This window comes from Leguminivora glycinivorella, chromosome 11 (assembly GCF_023078275.1).
Source record: "Leguminivora glycinivorella isolate SPB_JAAS2020 chromosome 11, LegGlyc_1.1, whole genome shotgun sequence".
Lineage (NCBI taxonomy): Eukaryota > Metazoa > Arthropoda > Insecta > Lepidoptera > Tortricidae > Leguminivora > Leguminivora glycinivorella.
In genome coordinates this window covers 5,487,431-5,504,863 of record NC_062981.1, presented here as the reverse complement: position 1 = coordinate 5,504,863, position 17,433 = coordinate 5,487,431, and positions in this window count along the sequence as shown.

Below are 17,433 nucleotides of genomic sequence, written 5' to 3'. Positions count from 1 at the left end.
GTGCGATAGGGACGGCCCGATGTTTTATCATTTATCGCGCGACCATGATTGCCCTGCAGGTCTTCAGAGGCCTGAGCTGTGCATTACGTATATGCGGGTTGTATTAAAGACTATCAGATATTTTCTTTATTCTTTTTGGTCGTTAGGTTTTTTTATCATTTAGTTTATACAAAAATAAAGAATGTGTATAAAATAAAAACCTAATGAATAGAGTACAGCTAGCAGCAGTCAAGTCAGAGACCCAAAGGAAGACAGGGAATATCGACGCATATCTTATCATATCCAATACCGCCATCGCTATCTGCATCAGACTCTTGATCTTACCCAATGTCCTAGTCTCTTCTCTTAATTTCAGTTTCTTGAGTTGAAAATGTTGAAACTCATACTTAGCATTAAATAAAAAACAAATACATATAAAAATCACAATATAATTTTAAATTATGGCTTAGGCCCTGTACCAGTTGCAGTCGCCACGTCTGTAAAGCCACTTGTAGTTTCTTTTAAATGGCTAAATACCTAGATGTTATGTCATAAACATCTGTGACGTGACTGAAAATTAAAAAACATCGCTCAGAGATAAGGTTCAAATTAGCATGGCAAAAAATACAACAGTGCAGTCAAAATACCATCAAAATACGAAAAAGCAAATATCAATGTCGCCGTATTTCAGGCAATAAGGGCTGTTTTCTCAAATATGAAAAAATCTCAAAAGCAGAACTTTATTAAGATTTTCTAGGAAAATTATTTTGAACTTGATAGGTAGAACAATTTATAAAAGTTTTACAGAAAAAAATTCTGAACTAAGTTTGTAACTATATGAAAAGCATTTTTTTATCTCAGGTTGCATATTTTAGTATCGTAACGATTTTTCTTTCAAATAAAAAGAGAATTATTAGAAAAGGTTCACGGTGTCTGCCGTAAACTGGGGTTACATTGACCAATTTGGGAATTTAAACTTCTCTAGCTTCTACATTTAATGGGTATTTTTACCCATTAAATGTAGAAGTTAGAGAAGTATAAATTCCATAATTGGTCAATGTAACGTAACAAAGAAAGAAAAAAATGGGACCATCAACTTTTTTAGTCTTTTCCTGCTAAAAATCTAGAAAGGTAACAAATTAATGTACGCAAAAAAAACGACGTTATCAAACTTAAACTGACATTGGGGTTACTTTGATACCTTATGTATTTTTTTAATGGTAATCGAATGTAATCCCTTACAAAAGTATTTTATTTCAAGAAAAGATAAAAAACGGTTCGCAGAGTCAAATATTACAACTCTTTAACACTATATTGGGGTTACTTTGATTAAAAATAAAAATTACCATCTTCGAAAAACCAACTTTATTTGCAATTGTTTCAATATTTATCACAAGAAGAGATCAAATTATCAGTCTCAACAAGTACCGTGACATAATCAGACAATAATCAACTATGTGTCATTATGGTCAATGTTACCCCATGCAAGTGATCAAAGACACCCCACATAGTAAATAATTAGTAATAAATGCCTAGTTTGACTTTATGATACAACACTCAATACAATGGTATAGCTAAACACATGTCTGGCAAGCTAATATTCACTGTGAACCTTTTACTTTAATACCCACTACGTTAGTTTAGAAGTTATTTAAACATGAAAAATAGCAACAAACTATGCTTATATTTTGACACGTTATCCGCATTGCCCACGATCATACTTACTTGTTCACTGCGTCAGAGCACCATATAACTATAAAGGTTGGTTTAGGTATCATATGTCTAGATTTCGATAAATTTATTTTATTAATACATTACCGACTACTCATAACATATTAGTTCCTTATTTTTTGATAAAATAAATATAATATGCTCGTGACAGGTCAGGTTTTGTTCGTAATCCAAAAAAATCAACCCTAGCACTTTTCCCTATTCACCCCCTTCCCGACCCTATTCACCCCAACGTTAGGGTGAGCGAAAATTACTAAATAAAACGACATATTTTCAAAGACAACCCGAAGTTCACACCGCTGGAAGATTTTTTGTATAAAAAATTAGCATAGCACATATAAAAAAAACTGCTATCGACGTTCAAAAGTTGGTTTTGGCCCTATTCACCACAAATTAAGTTAGTTCATACCCGTTCCGACCCCATGAACCCAAAATCTTCAGAAAACGATGTACTAAGTAGCCCAAAGTACAGCGCCATCTCTAGGTGAATTGGGTTACTAATTTATGCAAACTACTTAAGTCGCAATAGATGTCATTTCATTTAGTATTTTGGAGGTAACTAGTAAAGGTAATTTAGTTTTACAATTGTGCGAAAATAGATTCTCATTTGGCCGGATTTTTTAACCGAATTCCAAAATTCAAAAGGTTATAAATGTATAGTTTTTTTTAAATATCACTCCTGGTCCAATTTAATATCCCACAAATATTAACGGCAAACTGATAATGACTTAAGTATTTTTGAAATAAATTTGTGACAAATGTGGGTAGTTTAGTAATTAGGCGCCGATTGGTTGTGGGTAGGTTATATTTTCGCTCTCTGCTAATAAATCTTGTATGGAACGGACGTGTTTTCTTTGGTGCCTCTTCATCAGCGCTGATCTTCGGCTGGGAGCATACCTTACAAAATTGAATGCCGAAAAAAAGTTTATCAGCAAAAATTACTTACTTGAAAATAAAGTCATAACCGTTTTCATACTTATGCATTGAAATAGATATCACGCACGAAAGTAAGAATGACAAGGCCTCCTGGTAGTCCTGGTGGCTGAGCCGGGAATCGAACCCGCCATCTCTCTCGCTATACCCTAATCCTCTAAGTGCCACTTGCACCAACGAATATGGAGGGTTAACCTGAGGGTTAACCCACCATATTCAATTACATGGAATTTGACAGTTGACAGCCCACTAACCCTGAGTTAAGTGGTTGGTGCAAAAGGGCCTTAAAGATATATACGAGGTGGTCAAAATGTGCCTATCAGAGATAACATACACTAGAGAAATTTCGTCGGGTACCACACGGCGGGCGGGTGGCCTAGTGGTAATGACGTTAGCTGCGTAAGCTGAAGACCCGGGTTCGATTCCCGGCTCGGCCACCAGTGGGCCTTGTCGTTTTTTCTTTCGTGTATGATATCTATTTCAATTTATGTATGTATGTATGTGAACACTTTATTGTACATAAGACAAGTTAGGACATAAAAATACAGTATAGTTATGGTGTACAAAGGCGAACTTATACCTATAAGGGATCTCTTCCAACCTTTGAGCGAATTGAGAATTTATTATTTATATAAACTTGAAAATAACAAATCAAAAATTATTCAATAAAATAATTTAATTTCTTCCCTAGATGTATAGTTTCATACTTATGATTTTTATTTTAAAGTAATCCGTTTATATTATAGCAACCATGGGTGATTTTTGTGGACTTAAGTAGAAACGTTGACTTGTGGTTGACAGAAGTGTGATTAACATTTCTAAATGTTAATTTATTGTATCTAGTCTAACTACGAAGCAATACATTGACGTATAAATTGCGTCCATATACAGAGAGGTCATTCATAAAAACATCACTTTAGGTAAGTTATATATCTTTTATACAATTTGACAACCATTGACTACACATCCCGATTCACCCTCTTCCGACCCTAATCACCCCTTCGTAAACCTATTCACCCCCTTTGCGACCCGTTTCCCCCCATTATTGATCCTATTCACCCCTCAGGCCGCGGATATTTGTTCATCCCGTAAAAGTTCCCCAACACAGTTGCATCGCTTTCTTCATGAAAACCATTATAAAAATGAAAATATGTCTTATGATTTTCTGTTAAACATAAACTTTAGAAGTGTAGGTATACACTACATTCAAAAGGATAATTAACAAATTCTTAGCAAAATCTCACACAAAACCGGCCAAGAGCGTGTCGGGCCACGCTCAGTGTAGGGTTCCGTAGTTTTTCGTATTTTTCTCAAAAACTACTGAACCTATCAAGTTGAAAATAATTTTCCTAGAAAGTCTTTATAAAGTTCTACTTTTGTGATTTTTTTCATATTTTTTAAACATATGGTTCAAAAGTTAGAGGGGGGGGACGCACTTTTTTTTTCTTTAGAAGCGATTATTTCCGAAAATATTAATATTATCAAAAAACGATCTTAGTAAACCCTTATTCATTTTTAAATACCTATCCAACAATATATCACACGTTGGGGTAGGAATGAAAAAAAATATCAGCCCCCACTTTACATGTAGGGGGGGTACCCTAATAAATTTTTTTTTCCATTTTTTATTTTTGTACTTTGTTGGCGTGATTGATATACATATTGGTACCAAATTTCAGCTTTCTAGTGCTTACGGTTACTGAGATTATCCGCGGACGGACGGACGGACGGACAGACAGACATGGCGAAACTATAAGGTTTCCTAGTTGACTACGGAACCCTAAAAATGAAGTTAAAATGAGTAAAAAATCCAATAAATTTGAATGCCTACTTTGACAGACATTTTCATGTCTGTAAATATATTATTTACATAAATCATAAAATATATTATTTAAATATAATAGCATTATATACCCCGGGAACCCTATTCACCCCAAATTACGGTATTTATTAAATTGTCAATATGTAAAATGTCGGAAACTACGGAACGGAACCCTACACTGACCGTTGTCCGATGCGCTCTTGGCCGGTTTTTCTTCTTAATGATATGTAGGAGATAATATAAAAATTCACCTCCCAATTTATAATTATTAATATTATAATAATTAATTATAATTATAATTTATAATAAGTTTTAAAAAAATCATTTTTGGCACAGGCTTTACCTTAGCCGACTGTACCTCTCTTTCAAAAATCATCTATTGCTCTCCGAGATGTTTCTAAATACCCCTTACTCAATGGGGATACGACGTTTCATAACAGAGTTCCTCTGACCACCTTTCTGCTCCATCATCAGATCACCTCCATGATACCAGAATATTGCATTGTCACGTGATTTACATAAGTGTGCAAAATTTCAGCTCAATCGCAAATCGGAAAGCGGGTCAAATTTAGCTTCTACGTTTTGGCCCAAACTAAGATATACTAACAAGGCAAGTTGAATAAAAGCTTGTAAAAAGGCTTCTGATATCAGATTTGTAATAAGTTTACTTGTCATAGTTTAACAACAGATGAGACAGACATATATATGCACTGACAATACTGCACGTGTTTCGTGAGTCTGATGTCAAATCACCTCATACAATTTACCGCTCTAAGGCAACTAAGGTAGGGTTTGTTATTGCACTTTAATTACATATTAATGATTTCTAGCCCGTAAGATATATATTTGCTTTAACAATGGATAGATATTTATGCGAGTGAGAGTGTAATTTAGATTTTTATTTATAAGGAATCAAATATTTTTAAGCTACCCGATCAGATATTTCTGCGGATAAGGACACTCCCCACATCTGCCGTCTAGCAATCGTAGCGTCGGGCCAACTGTATGGCTAAGCCGCGCCGACGCGGCGTCTTTTTCCATACAGTTGGCCCGACGCTACGCTCGCGAGACGCTAGAAAGAGAGACGATGTTTTTGCCGGTCACGGAGCATCACAAATTTTTGCCGGGAATATGTCGTCATATACTTATGGTCCCCTATAGAAAATTAGATATTTTTGCACGGCCGTTCATAGTCATATATGCTGGTGACTGTTCCATGAATATTTGGTCTAGTCTAGTTGAGTGGAGAAGTGCCATTCAAAACGAGCGTTAACTTTCTAAACAACAATATATTTAGGTACTTTATAATTATTATTGTTTTCAACTTACGGTTACGTGTTCGTGATATGCACAGAGTAAATCTTTAATGAAATTGAGACATTTTTTTATATATACAATTAAATTTGAACTAGAAGCACTAAACCTATACCCGCTCGCATTCCCCTTTTTTCTATTCTAAGTAAGAATCAATTAATAAGTATCTGAATATATGTATGAATAAATTAAATTGTAATTGTTTACATACAACCTGTGAAGTTTGGTTGACAAAATTTGACGTAGTACACTGGTCAAAAAGAGAAATAAAAAAACAAAGTGTGATGTAAAGCTGCATTTTTGGTATGTTATTTGGGGTCCTTGGGGGAATGTAGGACTATATTTTGCAAGCAAAAAAATGGTGTGCTAACTTCGTAATATAAAAAAAAAAGTAAAAAAATCAGACTTTTTTTGGTTTTTGCCGTTTTATTAAAAAACTATGCATTTTTGGTCAAAAGTTGCTGTGTAATGTTGCAAGAGCATTAAATTCCAAACAGTTTGACATCTTTTTTATCAATGTCCGTCAAATATTTTTTGAGATATGAAGCGTCAAAAAAAGATCATTTTTCCCATTTCTATGAAAATATTCGTTTTGCTAATATTTTGAGACAGATATCAGCAAAACAACTCCTCAGGCTATTACATAAATTGTAAAATAAAAATGTTGAAAATTTCAATAAGACCAAAAGAGTGCCAGTAATTTAAAAAAATAGGATTATATCATAAGTCTAGTATAACTGGATCAGAAATCGGTGAAAAAGAATAATCGGTGGATGGTAATGGCCAAATGGGATAGTTTACATATATTTACAGGAGGCGTAGCGGAGAACGAATTATTATTATTTGGGGGCTGTTCAAGTATTACTCAGACACATATTTGCGTATATCAAATCAACATTTATTTAGTAAGTTAAGTTTACGGTCAGAAAGACCTCAGGATCGCCGCTTGGCGGAAAAAAATATTTACGAGTAGAATAGAAAACCCTCATTAATTGAATCAGATTGTTCCGAAATTGTTCTTGTACGGACTGGTTTTTAAAGCATATCACTGAGGGTCAATAACATCGATGCAATCTCACGAGCGTTGTCGTGGACGTGCCCGAATCATAGTATTCTCCGTTTAACGAAATATCAGTATACATAGTATGTGTTGTATTGCACGCGCAGGTCTCTCACCGCCGCGCAGGTGTAGTCGGACCATAACTCGACAGTATACACGCTTGTACAAAAACTGAGGAACAGCTGTCTTTTTACGCTGTCACTACATTTGGCGAATCTTCTAGCCAACATGTTTGCCCTTACTGCGGTGGCTCGCCTCTGCCTTTCTATGTCCTCCTGGTCTTTTAAACTGGACAACAAGATGTGGCCAAGATATTTGACTTCGTGTACTCTCCGCAATTGAACTCCATCAAGCAAAAGAGGTGGTACATGTGTGGGTATATGTGCTGCCTCCATGAGCATAAATTCAGACTTGTCCGGATTGTATCTCATGTTATGCTGGCTGGCGTATCTCTCGCATTATGCAAGTAACTTACGCATAGCTCCCACAGATGGTGCTAGTAGGACCATATCGTCTGCATATGCGATGTGATTTATCATTTGCCCATTGATGGAGCAGCCAACCTCGGTACTGGTCAAAGCCTGCGACAGCCCATCCATGTACACGCTGAAGAGAGCCGGAAACATACTGCCTCCTTGTCACACGCCACAGTTTAGCCCGCTGGCTGTGGACAGAGTTGACTTCCATCTTACTACGTTCTTCTGCTGGGAATACCACTTCTCCAGTATCTTAATAATTGGCGTGGGCGCTTTCCGTTCCCGTAGTTTATTCCACAGCAATTGGTGGTCAAATACAACTCAAGTGGACTTTCTATCACTACAGGAGTTGTGCCATCAAGATGCAGAACCAGGACCCTCAAAACTGAAAAAGTATGATGTAACTAATTCTGTTTTATTTTTCTTCAAAATTTTACTGTATTTTATTTCTTCATTAGTAATAGTCAAATCGATGCAAAGTTAGCTTAGACAATTTTTTCAGATAAACGGATATCAAAGAAAGTAAGATCGAATAGATAGCACTTTCAACCTAAAACTTTTAGCGTAAACTATTTTACCTTAACCAATCTACCAGACTCTTGGCTTCTCTATTTATAGATTTTTTTTTTGTTTACCAAAGTAAGTATTCGTCTTACTGACCTTTATTTGCACTATAACTAAAGCAAAATAAATTTTATACAATGTTATATTGCAATATATCATGAAGTATTTTGCAGATGTTTGTCTAAAAATATTGGCAAAACGCTACATTTTATAAATGCGTCAAAAATTAACCTTTTTTGACGCTTCATATCTCGAAAACTATTTGACGGACATTGATAAAAAAGATGTCAAACTGTTTGAAATTTAATGCGCTTTCAACATTACACAGCAACTTTTGACCAAAAACGCATAGTTTTTTAATAAAAAAATAAAAACCAAAAAAAGTCCGATTTTTTTACTTTTTTTTTTAAATTACGAAGTTAGCACACTTTTTTTTTGCTTGCAAAATATAGTCTTACATTCCCCCAAGGACTACAAATAACATACCAAAAATCCAGCTTTACATCACACTTTGTTTTTTTAGCCGATTTTCATGTAAGATTTGACCGGTGTATAGGTGCTGTCATATATATTATTTTTAAAATGACGTACTGTTAATACCAGCGTAATGAAAATGTATTCCGATGAGTAAAAGAAAACATGAAACTTTTTTCAATTTAACCGAACTAGAATGAAATCATTTATACTCATTCGGTTGTGTTCGTTATTTTCTTTAATAATGTGATATATTTTTATTTATTTTTTATGCACAAGCCATGCACCTTTAAACTTTAAATGAGATTGGATCTCCACCTGACATTATTGATTTACCCTATTTATTTTGAGCACAGTTTTACACTGGTATGGTTTTTCGTGTACGTACACTATTTTCTGTCAAAATATTTGTCAAATTTAAACGTCAACGCGGAGCGACCGGCGACACGTCTGCCTCCGATGAGCCGCTCAGGGCGCCCAAAGAGAATATAATCACTACGTTCTAAGAGACGGAACTTCATAGTAAGTATCTGTCGAACGATTTGTATTGCACTCGAGTTCCACTTGTAGCAAAATAGGAAAATAAAATGTTGCTATATTATCATATCATTTTTTTAAATAACATTTATGGCCTGGATGCAAGTCCTTTAAGCATTATCATATCAAGAAGGTTTTATGAAGTAGTGATGTGAAAAATCGATAAAAGTGATTTTCTGAACCGATTACAACCGAAAAGGCAAGCGATAAATAGGGCCCCATAAATGAGGTTGTTAAATACTGCCCTAAACCTAGTGTTATTGTCTTAAAATGATTGAATGAATGAAAGCCCCGTAAAGCTTTATATAACTTTTATTAATTTTCATATATTCTTTACATTTTAGGATAAATAAATAATAAGTATAAGCTAATTAGCTATTAAGTACTTCTGATACAAGATATTGTAAAGTATCAACTCTTGCTATACCCTTTTCAGGGTCCATATAATATGTGCCTATTGTAAAATTATATGGTATGCAAATAAAGAACTATTGAACTATTAAACAAATTGTCTAATATTTATCATTACAATCAAAATTATGTGATTTTCGATTAAGAGGTACCTACCTAAAATGATCGTCAGAATGGCGGGTGTACATCAAGCAATCTTGGTGCGATATACTTCAGGAGTTAGTGCTAGCAATGTGCCAAATGTGCGCCAAAATTCAATCAATGTGCTCTTTAAACTCCAGAGATATTTAAGAAATTAATAATACCCGCCATTCTGACGTCAGGTCCCTTCCAGTTCTCGCTAATGGCTACCTACTCAAGGGTGAAAGTACTGCCTAGGGTTAGTGCTAGCAATACGCGTTTTACACAAAAAAGTGATCTATTTTATTTCAGCAGGCGTTTATAGATATATTTATTCAATTCCATATTACTCTCGAACGACTCTCTGAATTAGTTTGTGCTTCATACATGTGGAAGCACATTGCGAGCACTAACCATAGGCAGCACTTTCACCCTTGAGTAGGCAGTCATTAGCTAGAACTGAAATTGCACCCGCCGACCTTACGTCAGAATGGCGGGTATCATTAATTTCTTATAAGTATCTCTGGAGTTTAAAGAGCACATTTCCCGCATTTTGGCGCACATTTGGCACATTGCTAGCACTAACTCCTGAAGTACCTATACCGCACCAGGATTTCTTGATGTACATACACTAGGTTGGAGCGAAAAAACACTTTTCTGGAATTAGCAAATCTAATAGTTATCAATCAATGCCCCTTAGTCTATGAAGCCTTTGTGCAAATTTTCAGCTTTTTAAATCAATATCTTCAGCCTCCGCATTAGGTTTTAAATTTTGAAAATCTCATACAAGCTTGAAAATTCAACTTTCAGTTTTAAACATTTTTTTCGGTAGTATTATGTTCAGTATACATTACTGATACATATTATTACAAGAAACTACCAAAAGTTGCGAAAATAGCATTAAAAATCGCAAATGTTCAGTATTTTAGCGGCTATTTTGGCCAATGTAGGTACTGAAACTAGGCAAGCTTTGGCGGTTTTGACACTATTTTGGCAATTTTTGGTAGTTTCTTATAATTATATGTATCAATAACATATACTAAACATAATTCTGTCGAAATTTTTTTTATCTGAAAGTTGAATTTTCAGGTTTGTACTTATGAGATTTTCAAAATTTCAAACCTAATGCGGAGGCTGAAGATGTTGATTTAAAAAGCTGAAAATTTGCACAAAGGCTTCATAGACTAAGGGGCATTGATTGATAACTATTAGGTTTGCTAATTCCAGAAAAGTGTTATCACACCCACTTAGCCTGTTTTTGATAGTACAACATGTTTAAGATCGTGTTAGTTTAAATCAATTTGTTTAAGTTTTACAATTTGACTTAGATATTTGAAACTATTCGTAAACTGATCAATGTTCATTTTCAACTGCCTCAGTTACAAAAAGTACCTATTAACTGTATAATGCTAAACACACGTTAAACGTTTAGGGATTCCGATATAGAACCAAACTAACAGCTTACAGCTTACACCAAAACAACCTAATTCTATTAATAATCTGCACTACTACAATGGTGTGGTGATGTAAAATACAAATTATAGAATCGTCCTACAATAAGCCTGCATAGATTTTAATAGCCCCGCCTCTGCAAGGGTTAAGGTCAAAATAGAAGGCAAGAACATTAACTCTGAAGCCGGCATGTTAGACCTGGGCATACCACAAGGCTCTGCGCTTGGAAATACCCTGTTTCTAATATTCGTAAACGACCTTCCTACCTCTGTTGCCGAAGGCATGACGGTACTGTTTGCTGACGACACAACCGTGGTGGTGAAGGCGCATCGCATACATTCTTACAGCTATGTATTAGAACTGACAAGTATAGGGCGATTCTCAGAGATGACGTTCGGTGCCTGATTTCGGTGCTGATTTTTATTTACTTACTACTTTTTTTTTAGGGTTCCGTAGCCAAAATGGCAAAAACGGAACCCTTATAGTTTCGTCATGTCCGTCTGTCCGTCTGTCCGTCTGTCCGTCTGTCCGTCTGTCACAGCCGATTTACTCGGAAACTATAAGTACTACAGTGATGAAATTTGATGGGAATATGTGTTGTATGAACCGCTACAAAATTATGACACTAAATAGTAAAAAAAAGAATTGGGGGTGGGGCCCCCCATACATGTAACTGAGGGATGAAAATTTTTTTTTCGATGTACATACCCGTGTGGGGTATCAATGGAAAGGTCTTTTAAAATGATATAAAGTTTTCTAAAAAACATTTTTCTTAAAGTGAACGGTTTTTGAGATATCAGCTCTCAAAGTCGTAAAAAGTATGTCCCCCCCCCTCTATTTTTATAACTACGGGGTATAAAATTCTAAAAAAAATAGAGGTGATGCATGCTAATTAACTCTTTCAACGATTTTTGGTTTGATCAAAGTATCTCTTATAGTTTTTGAGATAGGTTGATTTAACTGTAATTTTGGTTAAGTTATTGGTTTATTATATTTGCTGCTACGGAACCCTTTGTGCGCGAGCCCGACTCGCACTTGGCCGGTTTTTGATACATCAGTCTATTTACTAAAATCTAGCCCAAATATAAAAAATATTGGTGGTGGAGGCCTCCATTAGAACCTTATAATTTGTAAGAAATCTGACATTTTAAAACCACCGAAATTATGTATGGGCACTGTAATCAATTTGCACCACGGAATTCAATTTTTTACACATTATTCCACATTTCAACTTTATATATAATTTATTATTTAATTTGACGACAGGTCATGTAAAAAGGCTCATAATCGCGCTATTTTACTAAATTTAACATGGTAATATACTAGTCATTATCGAGTAGTGAATTTTGTACCCATACTATGGTTTAATTTGCTTACAAACATAGTTTTATGTTTTTACAAAGTATATCCTACTATTTAAGTATGAAATGTTAGAAAATAATAAACAAAACCCAATTTACAACGCGGCAATCGAAGTCGGTGGTCACTTTTTTGATATCGGTGGTCAAAAAATCCACCGAAACCACGGAAATCAACACCACTGATATCAAATTTTATCGTTTTTTTGGAGATAACTGAAATAGCATGCATGATACAGAGGAGATGTCATAATGCCGAAATAACATCATTTCAAGGATTTATTAGTACCTTACATAACGACAAATGCACTAAAACTGTGAGAGTAAATTGAACCACCGAATCTTAAAAAACATGGGACCAAACCCACCGAATGACTGAGAAACCTTTAAAAAGTCCCCTTTATGAAACGCTACTGCATCTCCTCTACACTGAATGGTTAAAAAATAGCTAAAACATACTATATTTGTGCCACTATGTCCCTGATCTACTAATTTGTAAGAGTACTGTCATGTTTAACAAATTACACCGAAATCAGTCACTAGCCCGGGACACATCGTAAATTTGTCTTTACTGGATAAGTTTAGCTAACATATTATTTTTATATAGAAAATATTATAGGTTAACTAACACCTTATACGTGAATATCTATATCAACTGCGATCAACAACTCCATCTTGAGTTATGATTTTTTGTTTTGCAAATTCTGGGTGCGGGACACGCCCACCGAAGGTAATTTTTCGCGTTTAATATTTTATTACTTATATTATACAAATAATAAATAAATAATTTTATAGTGTACCAAGTAGAACAGAGGCTATAGATTATGCCTGAATTAATTCAGATTTTTAGAACAGTCCGTTCTGACGTTTTTTGCCCCGGACACGTAAAAACGCGCCTCCTGAGAAATGCCCTATAGTGGATGGCTAGAATTTGCTTAGCCCTTAGGTAGCATATTCTAAACTATCTATCCCTAATTGTACTATTATATATTCTGTGCCCTAATATAGTCAGCATCAGAAGTAGCTAAGCAAGCGAGCGTTATAGTCTTAATAACGATAAGGTCGTGCCAAAGCTCATTGTGAGCCCGCTTAGCAAGTTCTGCTGCAGACTGTACAAATGATGATGGAAATGTTCCTGTGTGAGTGCATTCAGTTTTGTATCGGTACTTTTCTTTCGGTATTCTGCCCTTTTCCCAATAAAATCGGCCAAGAGCGTGTCGGGCCAAGCACAGTGTAGGGTTCCGTAGTTTTCCGTATTTTTCTCAAAAACTACTGAACCTATCAAGTTCAAAACAATTTTCCTAGAAAGTACTTATGAAGTTTTACTTTTGTGATTTTTTTCATTTTTATTTCCTAGTTGACTACGGAACCCTAAAAACGTTTTGCAAGATTCAACTTGCCAAGAATCGTTTCGCAATAGTTTCATTTCCCAAATCAATGTTTAGCAAAAGTCGCGGGTACAGCTAATATCTATAAAAATAACTAAGTAACTTTTTGATTTAAAGGGGTAAAAAGAAGGGTTTATATTCCCATACAAATTGCGTTTTACATTCCCAGTTAATTACTTATAAATAAGACTTTACGCGAACGAAGTCGCGAGTACAGCTAGTATCCTAATAAATATATAAAAATATTCACAGGATAATAATATTGGGTTGGTAAGAAAGTAATGAGTGATCGATTGAATTCCACATAAATTTTTGAGAGAGTTCTAGAATCTTCTATGGTCGAAAGTATATAAAGGGCGAGTCGCACAGTTTCTCGTCAGTCATTCACTAGCTGTCGCCGAGCTAATATAAGGAAGAAAATGAACGAATTAAAAGTGCATGTAAGGCATTGCTTACTATATGAATTTCAGTCTGGCCATTCAGCCGCCGAAGCAGTGCGTAATATATGTCAGCGTGTTGCTCCTGAAGTTGTGTCTGAGGCCACCGCGAAACGATGGTTCCAGCGGTTTTGTAGTGGCGACTTTTCATTATCAGATCAACCTAAGTCTGGTCGACCGGTGAAGATTGATGTAGCCAAATTAAAAACTTTAATTGAAGGAGATCCGAGGCTAACGAGTCGTACTCTTGCTACCGAGTTAGGCTGCTCTCATGTCACCATAGAAACACATTTACACGAGTTGGGAAAAAACTACAAATACAGTGTTTGGATACCGCACGAACTTGATAGAGATCAACTAAACCGCCGTGCCGATATCTGCATACAACTTCTGTCTTTTCGCCGCACATTCAACTGGTTGGACCATCTTATCACTGGAGATGAAAAATGGGTCTTATATATAAATCACACACGCAAACGTCAGTGGCTAGCTCCAAATGAAAAAGGAATAGAGGCACTAAAAACAGAGCCTCACCCGAAAAAAGTTATGCTGTCCATTTGGTGGGATATTCATGGTATTATTTACTGGGAACTCCTACCAAGTAGAATGACTGTTACCGCATCAGTATACTGTAATCAGTTTGAAAATTTAAACCAAAAAATCTGTCAGAATCGTCCACAGCATGCTAAAATTTTTTTCTTACACGACAATGCTCGCCCACACATTGCAAAAGTGACTCGGCTAAAGCTATTGGAACTAGGTTGGAAAGTGATACCTCATCCACCGTACTCTCCAGACTTGGCACCTACGGATTACGCATTGTTCAGATCGCTAAGCAATGCTTTGAATGAAAAAAGTTCGGTGATCAAGCCCATTTACGACAGTACATAGCTGAGTTTTTTTAATCTAAACCTAAGAACTTCTTCGCCGATGCTATTCATTCTTTACCAGAACGATGGAGACAAGTAGTAGATAACGAAGGCCGTTATATTTTTGATAAATGATTAAAATAATAAATTAAATAAAAATTACAATATTATTTATGATTCGCTCATTACTTTCTTACCAACCCAATATATTATTATTTTCTCCTCACTAACTCGGAAAGGGTCCTTTTTGGGACACCGCCTTTTTGATACCAAATATTTATCTAGCGGCTCCGTGTTGCTGTGCTTTTTTGTACGTGTCAGCAGATTTTTCTTCTTGAGCAGATAACGAAATATTAATTCTTTGACACTGTCGTCTTATTAACATAACGGCCAGCCGTACTATCAATTTGTGAAAAATTTGAGTGCGGTGTTCGTCACAACTTATAAAAGAGCCATCCCCATTAGCCATGAAGAACGTAATTGCTTGGTTAGCTATATTGTTTGTGTGAAGAATAGGCACAATTTCTTTTTCAAACACGTTGACGCAGTTTGACACAAACTTGCAAACCTTCCAGTTTGGATAGGTTAAAGAGGGCCTATCCTTCCACCACTCCTTCAGTTGTATGTAAATTAACGAAGGATCATCTCGATTCGCGGCGGTCAGAGATTCCTTGCACTTCTCACAGTTGTGTGTTTTTAAAACGACCATAGCCAAATACCCACTAACATATACAACTGCTTGACCTTCGATTGTCAACAGATCATTCGCAGTCTCATCTTCATCATCATCGTCCGGCAAATGGAGTAAAATTGCTAAGGATTCCGGGTCATCTTTAGTGAACGAAGATCCGAAATCTTTACTGCATCCTGGATGTTGTTTGTGATCATCTTCGCTAGCTTTTTCGCTAGATTTGTTTTCGGAGTTGCACGACGTAGATTTAAAAACTATGTCATGTAAGTCGGACAGCAAATTGTTTGTGTCTTTCATGCAGTTCGCACCACGGCTGTGCGGAGCAGACATCCCCGAAAGAATTGCGGTTTTTAAAGCTGCCACAAATGAGGAAACTGTGGGATGTCTGTTTGTGGGGCTGTGCTGTCTTAGAACACCAAAAAGATTTTCCAGTGAATCCTGGTTTAACTGTCTAAGGTTTAAATATTCAAAACCGAGGCGTTGCACTTCGGACCAAATGTCTCTTAAAGAGCATAAGGTTGTAAGGTATCCATGAATGCACCTCACATTTGTGGCTCGAATGCCATTATCACTAAAAAAGCTAACGGTTTCGAGCATTTTTCTGCAAGCGGCCCATTTTTTAATATGATCTGTTTTTTTGGATACATTTTCCCTTATGCCCCGTTTGACATCATCTGGTCCAGATGGACCATTTGTATAATCGAACAGCTGGTCCAGTCTTTGAATGTTCTCACCTGACTCGTTGAGAACTTTTTTTTTGACGGGTTTTGCTCAAGCAAAGCTTGCATCTTTAATACGATTGCCACCGAATTACTTAAAGCCTGTGAGGCATATTTCACCTTCATCTTTGCCCTGTATTTTGGGTTGACGTGGTTGGGACTTATTTTCGTCAAATAAAGCATATTGACTTTATTGATCTCTTCTATTTCTCTCAAAACGTTCCATTTTAAGGTAATGCCGCCCATTTCCATATTCCCGTATTTCAAGATATTATTTCTGATCGATTTAAAAAGGTGAGGCACATCATAAATTATATATATTTTTCTGTCACCTACATGGAAATAATTTTGGATGGATGGGCCCTGCTCAGAAGGTGATTGTTGCTTTAGTATTGCCATCGCTCCCATGTTTGTTGGACCCTGGTCGCAGACAGTGGCAAGCACGTTAAATCCTATCTCGTTTATAACCTTTATTGTTGATTTTACTATTGCAGCTAATTTTTCCGAAGGTATTGTACCTTTGACAAAGTAAAATGCCAGAGGTTGCTTGAACTTTCTACGTATGCCTTGTAGCATTAATACTAAGGCGTGATCCGCTAGCAGGCCGCTCCTTTCACCATGGCCCAAATCTGTGAACCCGTCCACGTTATCATTCCCTACGTTGTAAATTAGTCGCGGTTTTATCGCTATTTCGTCGAATAGTAATGAGCAGTATTTATCCTTTTTAAAGTTTGCCGCAGTTTTCTGCAAAAACTCCAATACTTGCTTGCTGATGCCAGCTTCCATTGGGACTTTCTTCAAAATATTTTGTAGCGTTTTAATACTAGGTATTGGCACCAAATGTTGGAGATATCGATATGCTTTTGGAGACCTCTTAAATATAGACAAACAGGAGATTTTATATTTTGTTGTCCATCGGCGACCTCGAGGTTTGCGATTTTGGTTTTGGATTGCCATAGTAACAATTTCTTTCAGGAATGGCGACTCCAAGTTTTTTATCAACTTTGCGTTTTTATTGAGTGATCGTATGCTAGATTTAGCTTTCTTTAATTCCTTCAGTAATTCCTTAACTCTCGTGTCGCAATCTGTAACCAAGAT